The sequence below is a fragment of the Uloborus diversus genome, chromosome 3 (assembly GCF_026930045.1).
Source record: "Uloborus diversus isolate 005 chromosome 3, Udiv.v.3.1, whole genome shotgun sequence".
Lineage (NCBI taxonomy): Eukaryota > Metazoa > Arthropoda > Arachnida > Araneae > Uloboridae > Uloborus > Uloborus diversus.
Window position 1 is genome coordinate 125,883,582 of NC_072733.1, and position 16,643 is coordinate 125,900,224.

The 16,643-nt window shown below is 31.8% G+C and overlaps 1 protein-coding gene across 2 annotated transcripts in view; it reads left to right on the forward strand.

Annotated features, from left to right (window-relative positions):
* Window positions 1–730: 730 nt before the first annotated feature.
* LOC129218391 (flavin-containing monooxygenase 5-like) overlaps window positions 731–16,643 on the forward strand; it is a 41,268-nt gene continuing 25,355 nt past the window's right edge. Inside the window, exon 1 of one of the 2 annotated variants that reach the window (XM_054852639.1) lies at window positions 731–772. The gene's annotated coding sequence lies outside the window, so the exon portion shown is untranslated. Of the gene's footprint in view, window positions 773–16,371; window positions 16,435–16,643 lie in introns of those variants that run through there. The other variant, XM_054852638.1, reaches the window with a different exon arrangement.

Below are 16,643 nucleotides of genomic sequence, written 5' to 3' on the forward strand. Positions count from 1 at the left end.
TATTGTCGTAGTAACAGAAATAAACCTTTGCAGTACTTCAAATTTTGATGGAAACGCGATTGAATATTTCGTTATCCTTCGATTTTTTATTATTATCCTTAAACTACTACTACACTACCTATATTATTGATATTTAGAAATGAAAATTTTCCTGTCACTATGCAAAACTATAACAACCAAGAGAAATTTTCGCTTGTTCAAATAAAAATATCGTTTTTCCGAACACTCTCTTTAAAAAGTTTTAAAATGTACGTTGTTTTTGTTTTCTTTCCTATCAGATACATACAAAGTCTAAATTGACTTTTTTTTTCGATATTCAGTAGCCTAATCAAAGTTTTTTGATGAGTTTTTTTCTTTTTTCGAAATATTTGAGTTATGTTTTCTAATCCTTCCCTTCCTCCATCAATTAAAGCAAGGATGCCCCCCTAAGAGCAAGGGCAACCCCCCCCCCCCTTCAAATATCGCACCACCCTCAAAAAAAGTGAAAATTGCCCCTCAAAGTATATCCTAAAAATTTCAATGGCGCAGCCTGGGCCATGACCCCCCCCCCCCCCCACCTAGGCACCCCTGACTTAAGACATCCTTTCTAAGAAGAAAACCAAAAATAAATTTGGATGTCTATTCTGTTTTCCATTATTTTTTATAGATGGCAGCACCAACAACTAATTGAGAAATCAAAAGTTCAACTAGACTAACCAGTTGAAAATTATCCCCAATGGCATTCATTCTTCACACTTGTTGGACTATTTGAGCTGCCGCTTCTTAAATGAACGTGAGTATACTCTTTTTTTCCTATCAGTTCTGATCTGTTCTATACCATTCTTTCGTATTTGACTTTATTCGTATTATTTTTCATTTTTACAACTTAAAATTTGCTTGCTAATGATATTTTTTTATTACTTCTTGAAATGAGGATTATTTACAAGTGTTACATCATAAAAATGTTTACATCACATGTGTAAATAATGCTGTCATTTTTATGGGACTTTTAAAAGGGCTTCAACTATTTGCAACTATGTAATAATGGTAGGTTATTATTTAGTCAAATAAATATGTACATTGACAGCTTAAAAATAGGAAACTATTAAATCACAGAGATAATCCTACAGTTGTATTTTGAACTAAAATACCTGCTACCTGTTATTGTTTCCAATTTTTACTTGACGTAATGTATCAAGTTATGTTTAGGTGTAAACGTTAATTAGATAGCAATTCCACCAAACCAAACATACTTTTTTACTTCATTGTTGTAAAAATTCTACTATCAAATTCATTTATAATAATAATAATAAAACTTGTCGACTTTTTTTTAAATCCAAAGAAAAAGGGCTTTATGGTGTTTCTCGAGGCTTTTCACCAGTTAAGAACTGGTCACTGGTTTGGTTCCTTGATAGGTTTTATAGTTTTCTGAATATGTTAAAAACCGGTACTGAAAGGTCATGGTAGCCCGAGAAAAAGAGTTTCCCCGGAATAAATCTTCGTTGAATAAGTCTGATACTTTCTCATTTTTTTGCTGAAAAGGTTTGGAAATCAGAGAAATTGATTTGCATAAACTTTCATTTGTAAGATGTCAAGATCAACTATTTGGATTGTTATAAAAAAATCTATTCAGCAAGATATAAATGCATTTGATTGACCCTCACGCTAGTGCCACAAAAATATACCAATACAAAGTTGCTTTCTTCGGATAGCAATTTTTAAGTGTAATCAAACTCGACTTCTTTCTCAAAGAATTTGTTCTTCGGTTTACTAGCAAATTCTTGAATTTTACTCCATTTCAGCAAACTTTCATATATAGATAAAATTAGTTTTGAAAGCATTTAACACAGAATGCAATAAAAAATATTACAACGTAGAATCGCACAAAATTACAGAGCATGCACGTGTTTCGGGGTAACAAGGAGCCTGTTTTTCAATGCAAAAGAAGTGAGCTTATGGATGAAAAGGCATCCAACATTGAGCTTTTGGCTCTTATCGGGTGTATTTTCATCCATGAGCTTATTTAATTTGCATTGAAAAAGGGATCCCTTATAACCCCGAAACACGGGTATGCAGTTCTCTGTAAATTTGTGACATTTAACGATGTAGTATTTTTTTTTTTACTTTTCTGCACAAAGATGTTTCTTCATTTCTTATAAATTGCACTAATGAGTATCTTAAAGTTTTAACAGTTCTGTTTTCTTGTTGCGAATCCTTGCGTTACTGCTGAAATTTTTGTTGTCAGTGGCGCCAGGTTTTCAAAATGGGTGAGGGTAACACAAGTAAAACATGAAATGGTCTGAAAGAGTCTAAAGTTAAAAAAAAATCAAGCCTAATGAAAAAGTTGCTTCAGGTAATTTTTAATGAGTAATTTTTGATGAAATCAGTCAAAATTTAGATTATTTTTTCTATGGTGATAAATGAGTGCAAATATTTTTTTTTTTTGTAAACTTAATACGTTAAAATCATGTACATGTAAGAGAGATGTGGGAGTTTCTGGTCCCCTTCCCCCCCCCCCCCCCCCAAAAAAAAAAACATTTTGTCTGTGCTTAAGTGTAAAGCAGCGAAATATCTCGATAGTCGGCGATCGTTTCAAAAAATACGAAAAAGGAAATTATAGATGAGACTTCGTCTGATCTTTTTATCTGTACCGATTTTAGATCTTATAACGGATGATAAATTTCTGATACAATTAACAAATATATAGTTGTATCAATAAATGTTTTCCTCAAAAAATATTTGAAAGTAGTAATATCAAAACATTCAAAAAAATATGAATAAAGTCATAGAAAGTTTGAAATATTTACAGAGTACTGAATCAAATCACAATCAAACAAGTTCTAGCATTTTCTCATGTTTACTACATCGTTTTGTCATCTTATCGTATTTTTTTTTCCATACATAAAACATATTTTCATGTTTTTTATTTTTATTTTTTTAAAAACAGATGATTAATACCGAACCCATGTGCTTGTTTATTTTTCTCCATTTTGTTGCGTAAGGCAATTTTTGAAAATATGAGACGGGAGATAAATTAGCTAGGTCAGGTATGCATTAGCGGGTCAAGGAAATTAGCTAATAGTGTTGCATCTAAGGCGCTTTGACGGTACTTTTAATTAAATGTCTTGAAACTTTTTTTAAATATGTTTTTTTTTTCTTTTTTAAATGTCAATGATGAAAATTCAACTTTCCTGTCTTAAGTTTTAAACATAGTCATACTGCAAGTGTTTTTAAACTGTTTTTCACCATCTTTACAAACAGCAAAGATTTAGTCAATTTTTAGCGGTATTTACGTTGAGCCATTCGCTCTATCTCAGAACAGATGAAAGATGTTACATGATTGCACAACAATTTGGCCATTTTAAACTCTTTTGCAAAAAATTATATTGCAACTACGGTTATTAGTCTCTCCATATTTATAAAAATGAGAAACACAATCGTATATTGCACTGTAAACGACTACTCTTCCGTCTGCCATAGGTCTGCTGAATTTTTTCCGTAATTGTAAGTACAGTCAAGTATTTGGGACGGTTTTGAAATGTTACCTCTTGTAGCATATTAATCAGATGCTTTCAATTTGAACGAAGTATTCTATTTTACGGAAGAGACTTAGTCCTTTACCTCAGGACAAGGCATGGATGTGTAGATATGTCCCATAAAAGATTTAAAAAAAAAACATTCACTGTGCCAAGTTAGGGATCCTCCTCCCAAACTTGTTACACCTGGCTTTCCAAGAGTCGCCTGGTTTTTCTTTCCCTGTGAAAAAAAAAAAAAACGTTTTGCAAAATTTTTTCTTCACTCAAAAAAATCGAAAAACACCCGGTAATGGCAGAAATCCATCTAAAAAAAGTACCATTTTTACGGATTTACTATATGCAACCAATGTCAAAAGAAGTACAAAATATACAAATGCATATGCACATACGTGCTTATATAGTATAACTTGTACTTTAATGTACTCTGTGACCTTTTTTTTCCCCCCAATTAGGAAATAAGTTTGATTTTTTTTTTTTCAAAGCTAATTTCACTGATTCTGGTAAGCAAGAATTTTATTTATTCGATTTTTTTTTTTTTGGAATCTTTCTCATTTTTCTCAAGATATATTTATTTTTGTAATTTTCAACTTCATTAAAATTACATTAACGCTTGAATAATTCTAAATAAAATAAATATGACTAATATAACAGCGCTTTACTTTTTTCCAACGAGTGATTCGAAACTGATTTTTTTTTTTTTTTTTTTGCAATGTCAATACGCACTCTTTAAAATTAATTTCTGGCCATGCCGATGGCTCCATGTTTTACAGGGTATTCATAAACCCGATGCCGCAATGCTTTGATCAAAAAGACACATCTTGAAACTCCATTTTGTTACGTTTTATGACAGAAGAATCTATTCCTGGCATTTTAATGACAATAACGAACAAAATTAACTATTTTTTTTTCCATTTTTGGCACGTTTTTCTCAAACATATTTAATAAGCAAGGGGTTAAAATACCGTCTCTCATTCGAAAGCGCAAACAAGCAGTTTTTTCTCCCAATTGGAATAAAAACGTTATGCTAATGCAGTTCACTTCACATCGCATTCTTTTGGAAACCTTTCCTGCTGACATCAATTTGCGATTAAAAATAAAAAATAAAAAAGAACAAGAGAGACAGAGAGAGAGAAATTGTTTTTGCTCAGTATCACTTAATCCGGTAAGACCGTAACTGATTTTGTCTGTCACGTAAAGCGGGAAAAAGCTGTTCGGACAACCCCCTTGCCTTTGGCCTCAGGTATGGACTTATGTATTATTGAATGATACATAGTAACTCCTTTATCGCATTTAGAGCTGATCAACATCATAACATTCCATTTAATCTGATTCGATAAAGAATTTTCTTTTAAATGACTATTGTTGCAGGGTTGTCTTTTTTTAGTGTCGTTAAATTTTAGATTGAAAACATCAAATTATTTTTTAAACTATTTTCAAACATTGAATGCTATTAATTATGTAAAAAAAAATCGTAACTCATTTTCATTACTGTAATGCAGAAATTTCTATTGTTCTGAATCGAAAACTTGAGATGGCTTTGAAACGTTTGAATGTGGGTTTTTACTATACCATAAAAAGTTCCAATTTCTTTCCTAATTAATAATTTAAGTTCCATTTAAATTTCATGCATTTCTATGTTCTTTTAAAGGTATAAAAGATTTTTAAAAAAGGATTTACTCTTTTTGTTCGAGGTTCAATTTGTTAAACACTTGTTTAATGTTTATACTTATATGCTTGTCTTTAGTGAGGATTCACGTTTTTATTATTTGCTCGGATTTTTTGTCAATAAACATGATGAAAATATCCCTCTAGTTGCGGTACTATTTTTGTAGTGGAGCATTTTTGAGCACATTAGTAATTTTTCAAACAGGGTGCTTACACATTTTAGTAAACGGTTTTTTTTTTTTTTTTTTTTTTTTTTTTTTTTTGCGAAGTGGACAAATACTTGATTTGAAAATTTAGCCATATATCACACCCCGGAAACGATAGTGACGCAACTCAAAATTTTGGGTTAAACTATTGATTTAAAATCTAAATTTGGTGCTCTTTCTGCTCTGTTAAAACTGTGGGTTGCATATGGCACCTATAAGGATGAAACGTTGTAGCACTATCGGCACCCCCTTAAGGGTACTATTTGGACTATGGCACCATTGTGGGTACAAGAGGGAGCCAACGGGTACTCTTAAGAGGTGCCACAGGGTGCCTTAAAGAACCAAATGACACCTTTAAGGGTCATATAGGGATGTCATAAGGAGTCAATTGGCACCTTCCGGGGGTGTCGCTGATGCTACAACATTCCACCCTAAAAGGTACCATATGCAACCCTCCATCTAATTAATCAGTTTAGCCAGAAAACTCGCAAAAGTTAGCTTGCAAAATTGCTGCGTAGCGGCGTAAAAACGATATAATCAATAGTGGCACTGGAAAATTTGAAAAAGTTTTAAACAATGACTTGCTAAATTGATAAACTTATTAAAAAAGACAAGATGAAGCACAAAAATTTGCATGTTGTTATATGCAAGGGTTTGGGGGTGCCTTTGCCTTTTGTTGGATGTTCTTTCATCCATTAGTTTGCGTCTCCTACGTTGAAGAAAGCAATTCTTGTAAGCCTGACATAGCTGCATGTAATAACTAGCAATTTTGTGTTATAAGTTATCAGAAGTTTAAATTACTAAATACATTCCAGACTATTTTTTGCAAGCTCTTCTGTTTTAAGAGGTAGCAAGCAGAAACCCACAGTAAATTTACATCTTCTTCGTCACATTTATACCTCCAGCAAACAAGCTCTTCAAATCGCCATCAAATCTCTCTCTCTCCCTCCCTCCCTCTCCCCCCTCTCTCTCTCTCTCTCACTGAATGTGAACTGTTCGAAACACTTGGAAGAGATTTTAATCTATAAAACCTATTATGGCTTGAATGTGCTAAAAAACATTGGAAATGAAGAGGAATGTTTAGTAATAAACGTAAGTTTTACAGAAAATTATGAAAAAACTTAACCGAAAACTTACGAAAAACAAAAACATAAGTAATTAAATTAATTCTAAATATTTGGAGATTGCAAATCGAAAAAAAAGCTGTTTTTGCCAAACGTCAGTTACGATATTGGGCCAAATGTGTTTTTTTTTTTTTTATCATTACCCTTTTATATGATTTTCATACCATAGACGTGAAATTGTTCCAACTCTCGAAGTTCAATATGGTGCATAATGCATACAACAAAAAATATCCTTTATGCATTAAACAGATTTTGCGACTCTCATTTTACATGATACAGCTGACTAAGATCTTCTCTTTAATTATTATTTGAAGCGTTTAGCATCAAAACTAGTTCAAATCTACTTTTTAAATTTTACAGGAGAGACAAAAAACATTTCGCTCTCTGCACCTTATTTTTTATAATAGATAGTTTCTCCTTGAAAAACATTTGGTGTGCGACTTCATTCTTGTTTTCGTTTTTAAATTTGCTCTAATTTTATTTACAGAAAATAATAATTTGAATTGAGCTGACTTTGAATTATATCATCCATATTTTAATTAATTTTTCTGTTCAAGTTCCAATTAATTCATATGGTCCTCACTATTATGCATAATACTAGCTTGTACAATCAAAAATGCAAATTGAAAAAGCAATTTATTCTAAAAATGTTGTTGATGTTTTCTGCACGGTTCTGCATTGATGATATGGTAATAACAATGAGTGATCTGGTTTTGGAATAAAACGGGTTTTTTGTAGCAATTTTCGATATGATTGACAAGGATTAATTCCAAATTACTTTGTGGTAAGATAGTACAGGCAACGAAGTATCAAATTGTGGAAGAATAAAAAACCTTTTGAAATTCATGGATTGAACTAGTTTTGATGCTAAATGCCTCATTTGTTTCTCTATTCAGATTGACATATTGAATTTAAAACCAGAATTTTGATTAAACTACTAGTAATTTGGTTAGTTTTAAAAATGTTTCATGTGCTATTGAATGTCAGCAAAGTATTGAAAAATAAGCTCTATAAAATTTTTGCCATTTTTCCAACAAATTTCTCGGATCTGGATTTAAAACATTTGTAATTTTAAATGCTCCCTGTTTAATCTTGCTTAAGGAAAGTAAGAGCAAATGATATTTTCAATTTCTTCTTTTTTTTAAAGGATAATAATGAAGAAAGACACCTTAAGTGTATTATAAAAATTTTAAATCCAATAAGTTTAGATAGTATTAAAATAGAATTAACAGCTGCCAATGTTCTTGAAATTTTTAGTCAAGTATAATTAATGGAAAGCACTCATGTTCCGTTTGTTTCAACAAAACCATTTACTTCAAAAACCTATGCAATCTCTTCAGTGTTTTTTCTAAACACAACCATTTGAAACGACTACAAAGCAATATGCAACTCAACCGGAACAGGTCACTTGAGCAACATTAACTTGGGTTATTGGGTTATTCTTAGATGTACTCAAACGAAAAGAAAACATAATTTAATGCCTTGATGGTATATTTATTGTTTGTTTCTGACTCACATATAAAATGCGCGAATCTGTCAGAAAAATGTATACACAACATACTTTAAGGAACGAACAGTACTACTTATGTGTTTATTTTACATTTAATACTGATCACACATTTTACAATCATAAGTTTACCACATGATTACTTTAAGTCAGTGGCAGCGATTCGGGGGTCGGGGGAGGGTTCCCCCTCATTTTTTATGGTTTATTTATTTATTTTATTTTTCAATTTAGAAACCAAAACTAAAAACTACAAAAAAGCAGAAATGTCAAAATGTTCAGATATTAGTAAATCAATTGTTTTACTTAAAAAAAAGCAATACAATTTCAATGAAATTATTACCAAGTGTTTGTGACATCAAAATAATTTGGGATAAATAATGTAAGACTAATTCATGTCTAAGTGTTTCTTTGAGGAAAGTTACTGTGTACAAAATTCATCAAAATCTCAATAAAAGCGTGAGTTAAGTTGCTAGTACATCAATTACCACTCATTCTGCTCTCAAAACCAGCCCTAGCAAAATTTTGTATTTTTCTCTCTTTCTCTCTTTTTTTTTTCCTGCGGCTAAAAGTCCTATGGCTTTTAGTCATTTTTTTTCCTTTGCCCCCGCCCCCACTTTTCAGTCCCAATCGCCGCCTCTGGTTTAACTGTTCGAGTCCGTCCTGTCAATTTTTCCGCACCCGGCTGTGCTGGCCCTTTGAACATCGTATTTTTCGCTCTAAGATAGCAGGGGAGAACCACATTATGCATGATTCTGACGTAGTTTTCGATATATTTTCAGTTCCGGTACCTTTTTTTTTTTTTGGAATAATAGGTTCCGATTTCGCATAAAATTAGTCTCGACTCGTAATTCAGTTATTTCTCATTGGCGATCCGGAACTAGAAAATTTTTGAATTCAACCCTGGTGCACTTCTAATTGAGAACGATTGAATCATACTATTAAAAATAACGGTGTAGTTTGAACCAATTTGTCAAATCACTTCTCATTCAATAACATTCTGAACAACAACTTATTTAGCGACTGTTGAACAATGGAAATAAGGATAAGCGTTCTGGAAAAATATTCGTGCTTGTTTCATTTCTTCTCTCATAAAAAGGGATTTTCTTCAACTTAATATTCTCGCACGTCTAAGGTCAGATTTGACAACTTCCTCGTTTCTTGGCTCACATTTATCTAGAGGAAATTTAACTTTCAAGAAATGAATATATATATATATATATTTTTGTCTTGATTTTCCTTATTCCTATTATTTTTGTGATGATAAGGTCTACAAATGCAAAGGAGCTGCAGTTATTTCGGAAAAAAAAGGTGTAAGGGAAGATACGTTACCTTGGAACGGTTTTCATATTATTATTTTGCTTTTTTAGGTGCTTTTGTCAAAGTACTACAAAATCCTTCTTGAAGCCATGCTTTTCTGAGACGTTGTGCGGTCTGAGAGAACTGGAAGAAAATAACATATAAAAGCGTCCCAACAACTACCTTCGACACACATGCGTAGAGCTTTATTTATATAAAATTGTTGAATAATTCACCTGTAAGCGAAGAACCGAGGCCTAATGGGCAAGCATATTCGGCTGTTAACCAAAAGGTTGGCAGATCAAGCTCACCCGGAGGACTAATATGTCATTTAGTTTTTGAATTTCTCGAATTTTTAAATACTTCTAGATGTCGTAGTTACTTAAAAATTTGCATATATCTATACTGTGAAACTTTAAACCTCTGTACGAACATATTCCACGAACATGCTTTTATTTATAATTTCAATTTTCGTAATTTAATTCAAAAACCGCCTTTAACCTAAGTATGAAATGGTGCTTCAGTTAGGGAATATCCCTAACCCATTTCTCTTACTGCAAGTTGCTTTGTTACAGCATATGTTTATTTAATAGTGGGAAGCTTAAAATACCTTTTATTTTTCAGTCAAGCAAACATGAAAAAAAAAAAAAAAAAAAAAGACAGTCGCGCGCGGGACTAGCGGACAGAAGCTATGCTTTTATTAAGGATTTATTAACGATATGCTGTATTATTGGGAAGAATATAATAAACAATTATGCTAAGTTAAACAGCATAACTAAAACAATTCAATTTGCTGTTTCAGTATACCTTCAACATTATAAGTTTATGTTATTGAGTTATTCTTAGCAAAAGCATAGCTTCTGTCATACAGTCCAACAACTGCTTTTAATTACCATACAAACAGTAACTATAGTAGTTTTGTTTCAATTTTAAAAAAAATCCCCAGAGCTGAAGAAAAAGTTACGCAAAAACCAACATATTTATTACACCCTTTCTGGAATAGTTTGTTCCTTGAAGCTTCACAACAATGTCCCATTCTATAGCTATTTATATTTCTATGTATCTTACTCTTTCAATATCTACTGCTATTTACATACCATTCAGTAATTAGTGTGTATCTACCTGAATAAATTTATTATTTGATTATTTTTATATACTTATACTAATAGTAAAAGTTTAACTTTGAAAAATGTCCAGAGTCCACAAATTAGTACGGAATGAAAAATATGCAAATAGCACAACGTTAGTGTTAATTTATTAGACTAAAAATACTATTAGGCGATGAAATTATGTATACAGTAGCTGATACCAGCGTGAAAACAGTCCAAATATTGTTACGTAATAAAATATACGTAGGCACCAAACATTCTTATTATAAATGTGATTATCTATTATAAGTATGATTTTTCCTGTGGGTGGATGCTTGGTCACAAGTCAATTATCTCTCAGGAGAAGGGAAGTTCGGTTGTAAAATTCTTTACATGATTTTTTTTTTCATACTTTTAATCCATTTGCCAATCTTAGTAAGAACTCTGTGGGGTGTCAACACCCCTCCCTCCAATCTATTTTGCTCAAGCATTGTTATGCACCGAAAAGTATTCCAATGACCATTTTTATTTGTTTATTTAAAATGTTCTACTATTCATGTTTCGAACGCGTATATTAGCCCTTAACCCATTGGAATCATTTGACGTGTTTTTTAGGAATCAATCAGACTATACATGTAAGGGTGAGATTACGCAAAGATTCATAAAGGTTAACCAAGGATTATAATGTTGGGGTGTATGGAACCTCAACATTACGTTCCTTGTGCACTCCACAAAATTAAGTAAATCAAAGTAGAAAAATGTCCAATGATTTTTGTATTATTTATTTCTAAAAGTACAACAAAACAGTACCTTAAGTGACATACATATAAATCCATATATGTTAATACAGTTGAACATCGTTAATTCGAACACGATTAAAACGAATTGCTGCTAAGACGAACTACATTTGCGACCCTCGTTTAATTGTTTGGGGTTGATTCTTGTTCGTATAAGACGAACTACGATTAAAACAAATTGATTTCAAAGGTCCCTTTAAGTTCGTTTTGACGAGGTTTGACTGTATTACAAAATGTTTGAATGCAAAGGTATAATTTTTCTGGGGTGTAAGGCACTCTCACTCTTCACAAGTTAAGGGTTTAAAAATGTAACATAGTATGCAAATCTTTTGGTCGCGATACATCGTGGCGCCCAAACACGCAATCTTTGATTCTGCAACACAAAACGTAAACAGGTTAATTGAAAAACGTCAATTACGGCCCATTGCGGGCTAGATTCGAAATAAGATATGCATGGATGATTTTTCGACGAGAGGAGGAGGTTCTTGTAGCAAAATATTATTGCTCGATTTTTTTTACTGTTTTGATCAGGATCACATTTGTGAATGCTCATTTTGAAGCGTGTCTAGAAGTGCAACGAAACCGAGAAAATAAAATGGAAGGAAAATAAAAATTGAAAAATATTCGCTTTAAACCAAATGAGTATATTTGAACCACATCACATTTTATACACAAATTTTCACTTATTGCAATAACGTTGTGCAGTCTTTTAATTGATTTAAAATTAAATTGTAGTTCAACATTATAATGCAGCCCCCATGAAACGCATTAATAATACACAAAAAATGAAGTAACTATTTAATGGTGTATCCCACTAGAGAAGAAGATTACATTTAAATGGCACAGGAAATTTTTCTCGAAGATTTTTTGTTTTGATAAACTAAGACAATTTTAGACGCAAAGGGTGTACTGCTGATACTTTAAAGCAGGTCATTGATGAAAAGTATTGTTTAAATGTGAAAGTTATTGAAAAATGTTACACCAACATACAAGAAGTTTATTCACGATCCTACTTTCTTGTATACTAATGTCGATTTTGCATTTTTCATTTCTGACTTTAGATATCGGATGCCAGTTGGAATAACTAATTCAATAAATACAAAGTAGCCGTTTTATATAAATAAAAATAAATAAATGATTTTATCAATACTTCTAGTTGGAATGCATTCGTAATTTCTTCCTTACCAAAACGTTTGAATTTATTATAGCCGACTGTAATTCACTTTCACTGGTGGGCGACTACATGAGAATTTTTTGAAAAATGCATTTATTTCGATGTATGAAGGCCCTATCAGACAACACACTTTCGACTTATAGTTTAAAGGGGCTTGTTCAGTAACAGTTATGTGGACGAGGGGAAAACAGGGGGGCCAAAAGCTGGTTCAAGCGTTTGATGTAATCGTAATTTAAACTTTAAAACAGAGATGCTATAGCTTTTTCTTTTGCATTCATTCACAGTACAGTAAACTTCCGGAATTGGGTGGTACAAGAGCCGCGGAAAATAAACATAGCGGATAAACCGCAAAATGTATAAAATGAGGGAGAAATAAGGCAAAAATTGTCCTTCCTCAAAAACTTAGCTGTTTGATGCAAAATACTTTCTTCAAACAGTGAAACATATATATACAGTGCAGCAGTAAAAATGTTTTGTATTTTTGCACAACAGAACTTAGCATTAATTAAGAACAAGTGTATGCACGATGAAGAAAGCACAATAACCAAATAAAACAAAAACAACTGAGTTTAAATTTACAATTATGTGACAAAAAAAAAAAAAAAAACAGCCATTGTTATTTGCTTTTTACTGCGAAAATACATATTCCATTCCTTGATTGTTGATCTGATCGACTTGCGGATAATCCGCTCGTGGATAATCGGGATTTACTGTAATTAGGGTAGCTAAGTACTGCAGTCCGTACTTCTAGAAAGACCGAATCTTTAAAATCACACTTTTACGAAAACTTACTGGGTATCGTGATGAAAGGAATATTTGGGCAATTGTCATTGCTTTATCTGAAATGTAATATGAGACAGAGAGTAGTGTTCGGAGAAGTCTGAGGTTTTCCAAGAAGGACTAAAGCGCATTTTTTACAGAGCATACTCCTAATGAAATTTTTTGAAAAGATTTTGTTTTTCTACGTCATACGTGAGCTAACTTTCATGTAAATACAAAGAAAAAATAACTAAATGGTTCGAAAGCGCACCATTGGCAGAAACCATAAAAGAAATTGCTTATAAAAACATCAGAGATCTTATATAAAGTCACAAATATTTGAAAAATCAATTATATTGCCAGAACTTTAGAAAATAAATGTACGTCAACATTTTCAAACGTTTAATATTAAGTTGTATATTTATATTTTTCTAAGTATAACCTAGTAATAGTGACACATTTTCCATTTTTGGCTAGTGCTTTACGAATTTTGTAATGCCATATATCCAACTATCTTTTCTTAGATTTTTTCATTAGTTGGATGTCTTCATTTGATTGGTCATAGTTGGATGGTCTCTTTTGCTGCGGTTTTTTAACAAAGTTTTTGTCGTTAGAAGTTTTGAAGACACAATTTGACTCAAAAACATCCTAGAGTTTGGCTAAACGTATAATTTGATCTTTAATGTATTTAGTAGCTGTACAGTTCAAACAACACATATTATCATAAAAGCCTCTTGTTCTTTTTTCCATATGGTTAAAAAAAAATGAGAGTTGAATATTATTGCTGATTGGGTTTTTTCATATGCAAGATTTTTTTTCTTCCTGCCGGATCGTTCATGAAAATACATGGTAATAAATGGCATGTTTTACTCTTGAGTTATCTCCCCCTCATTTTCTTTATTTTGAACGTGACCACAGTATAGATTTATAATAAATGCATACATTAGCATACATTAAAACATATCTGAATGAGCTAGTTTATGTAGACTATATAATATCAATAGGCTACAAGTTACAGTCCTAAGCCGGTGATAAGGCAGAACTAAAAGCAAATACCAATCAGCTCGCTTACGGCATCCATATACTGTAGTTTCAAACTAATTTGCAAGCATTTAAGAAATAAGAGTGGCGTCGACAACCAGCTTGTTTCTGGCTATTCCAGACTGATGATCACAAAAAAAGCAGTATCTGGATTCCGTTGGTGAACTGATTGGGATTTGCTTGTATTTGATAGCAAATCAAGTAAAATTCATTCATATGACTAGGCAATCCAGTATAATGCGGTCATTCAAATAAGCATGAAAAACTGTCAGAGCATTTATTCTTTTTTTTTTTGTAAAAAATGACGTTTAAAGCTTCATAAACTGACTTTATGGCATTAGAAACTCTCTTAATCAATTTGATGCTTTCCCTTCCTCATTAGAATCATTCATTAAAACAATTAGTTTGAATTTTGGGATCTTGAATTCAAATTATGTTTTTCGCAATCACGAACTGCGATAGGACTCTACTCATTGAGTTTCTTGTTTTTACTAATGGCTTTTATCGCATCCATAATTTGAATTCAAGACGTGAAAATTCAAATGAATGCTAGGGGTTGGATCCTGGATGTCATGTGCTAGGTGCTGGATGTTGTGTACTGGATACTGTTTTCGCGTAAAAAGGATTGTGTAAAGTCGAGAAAGTCGTTTATAAATAATTCGATTCCGATGCACATGACGTCAGCATTATAATCATAGAAAAATAAAATCAAAAGACGGACGTCATTCAAGAATTAAGTAAAAAACAATAAGTAATTCGTGATTGTTCAACACAAATATATTTACAGTCGAGTCTCCATATATCGAACTTCCACATATAAAAATTTTCCATATATCGAAATCCCAGCAAATTTCAATGTTCATTACATAGAAAAATTGTTTCTATATATCGAAAAAATCTCTATATATCGAAATTTTTTTCGAGACATTCGTAGATTTTTTTTTCCACTTTAGACGGTTTGTCTCATGAAAAATGAAGGTTAGGGGAGAAAATTATGTTTACTAAAGGTTGCTAAGAAACTCATAAGAAATCTGGGTTTGAGGAGTGTGTAGATAGGTCGTTGTTCCGTTCTGTAGTTCTTAAATTCCCTCAAGTTTATTTCAAATCTTAGTTGTAACCAGTAACACTGTAAAATCAGTTTCAAGTTATCCTTTTTGTCTGTTGATTATCATTCCTAGTCTTTTTAGCTGCAGTAAAAATCATTCAAGTTAAGTAGATTAATTTTTTGCTTTTCTCTCGATTACAGTGTCAAAACGAAAATCCACTCATGTTGCGAATCTAGTTGAACTGCCGAAGAATAAAGATGTATGAAGGCACAAAAATGTGATTTCTGTTAATTTTTCAGTTATTAACTTTCGTTTAATTCGATGCTCATATAAATTAGAAATTGGGTTTCATGCACGAAAATTAGCTTTAATTTTAATGTTTGAGGAGATTTTTATGATAAAATAAGATCGTTTCTATAAATCGAAATTTCTATATATCGAATTTTTTTCCGGCAATTTGCTACTTCGATATATGGAGGTCCGACTGTATATGTATCTTGGTAAACTTATTTTTGCATTTAAAGTATTTTCTTAACATTAGTTCTATAGAGGACCTCACAATACCCTCTCTGTTTGTGTGAAAACTATATATCGCCATTACCACGTCCGATTCTGACCATCATGATAGCGTTACATTTTCATGTTTCAAAGTCATCGTGCTAACTAATAAATCGTGGACAAATGTAGTGTCATTTTTAAAGTTCAAAATTACAACTGCAATTATATTTTTTACAATACAATTGATAATTTAAGGACTCAGAATTCTGAACAAAACGTGAATTCAGGCAAAGTTCTGTGATTTATGTTTTTATTTATCTATTAAATATCTACTTAATCCGGCTTCTGATTTTTAAATTTTTCATATCGAAAATTATCTTTCATAAAAGTTACTCTATTAATCACAGTTCAAAAGAATCTTTGATCTTGCTGACAAAGATTATCATCGGTCGTTCGCAAATTATTTGAGAAATTTCACCTACATTTATGTGTTAACAATTCACAATAACCTTAATCAATCCTGACGTATCGACATTTTCAAATACTGCACAGTCAGGAGTTTTATCGCCATTATCTGATAATGAAAGATATCGAAATTTATCAGAAAAAAAAGAGTTAAAAATTTTTAACGATGCGCACACTCTTTCTGTTATTTAATCAAACAAATATATGACGTTTTTCGGCAGTACTCTGAATAAACTTGTCTACTAGTGAATCGGTAACGTATTTATTTAAAAAAGTGTTCTTCCAAAAAACTGAATCAGTTATCATAAGATTATATATTGTGTAAAAACTGAATAGCTATATTTTCACATTGTTGTCCAAATTAATCTAATACTTAAATATATTTTATTTGAAATAGCTATTTTCGTAACAGCCAAGATAATAATCAGTAAAGGCATTAATTATCTCCAAATCTACTGCTGG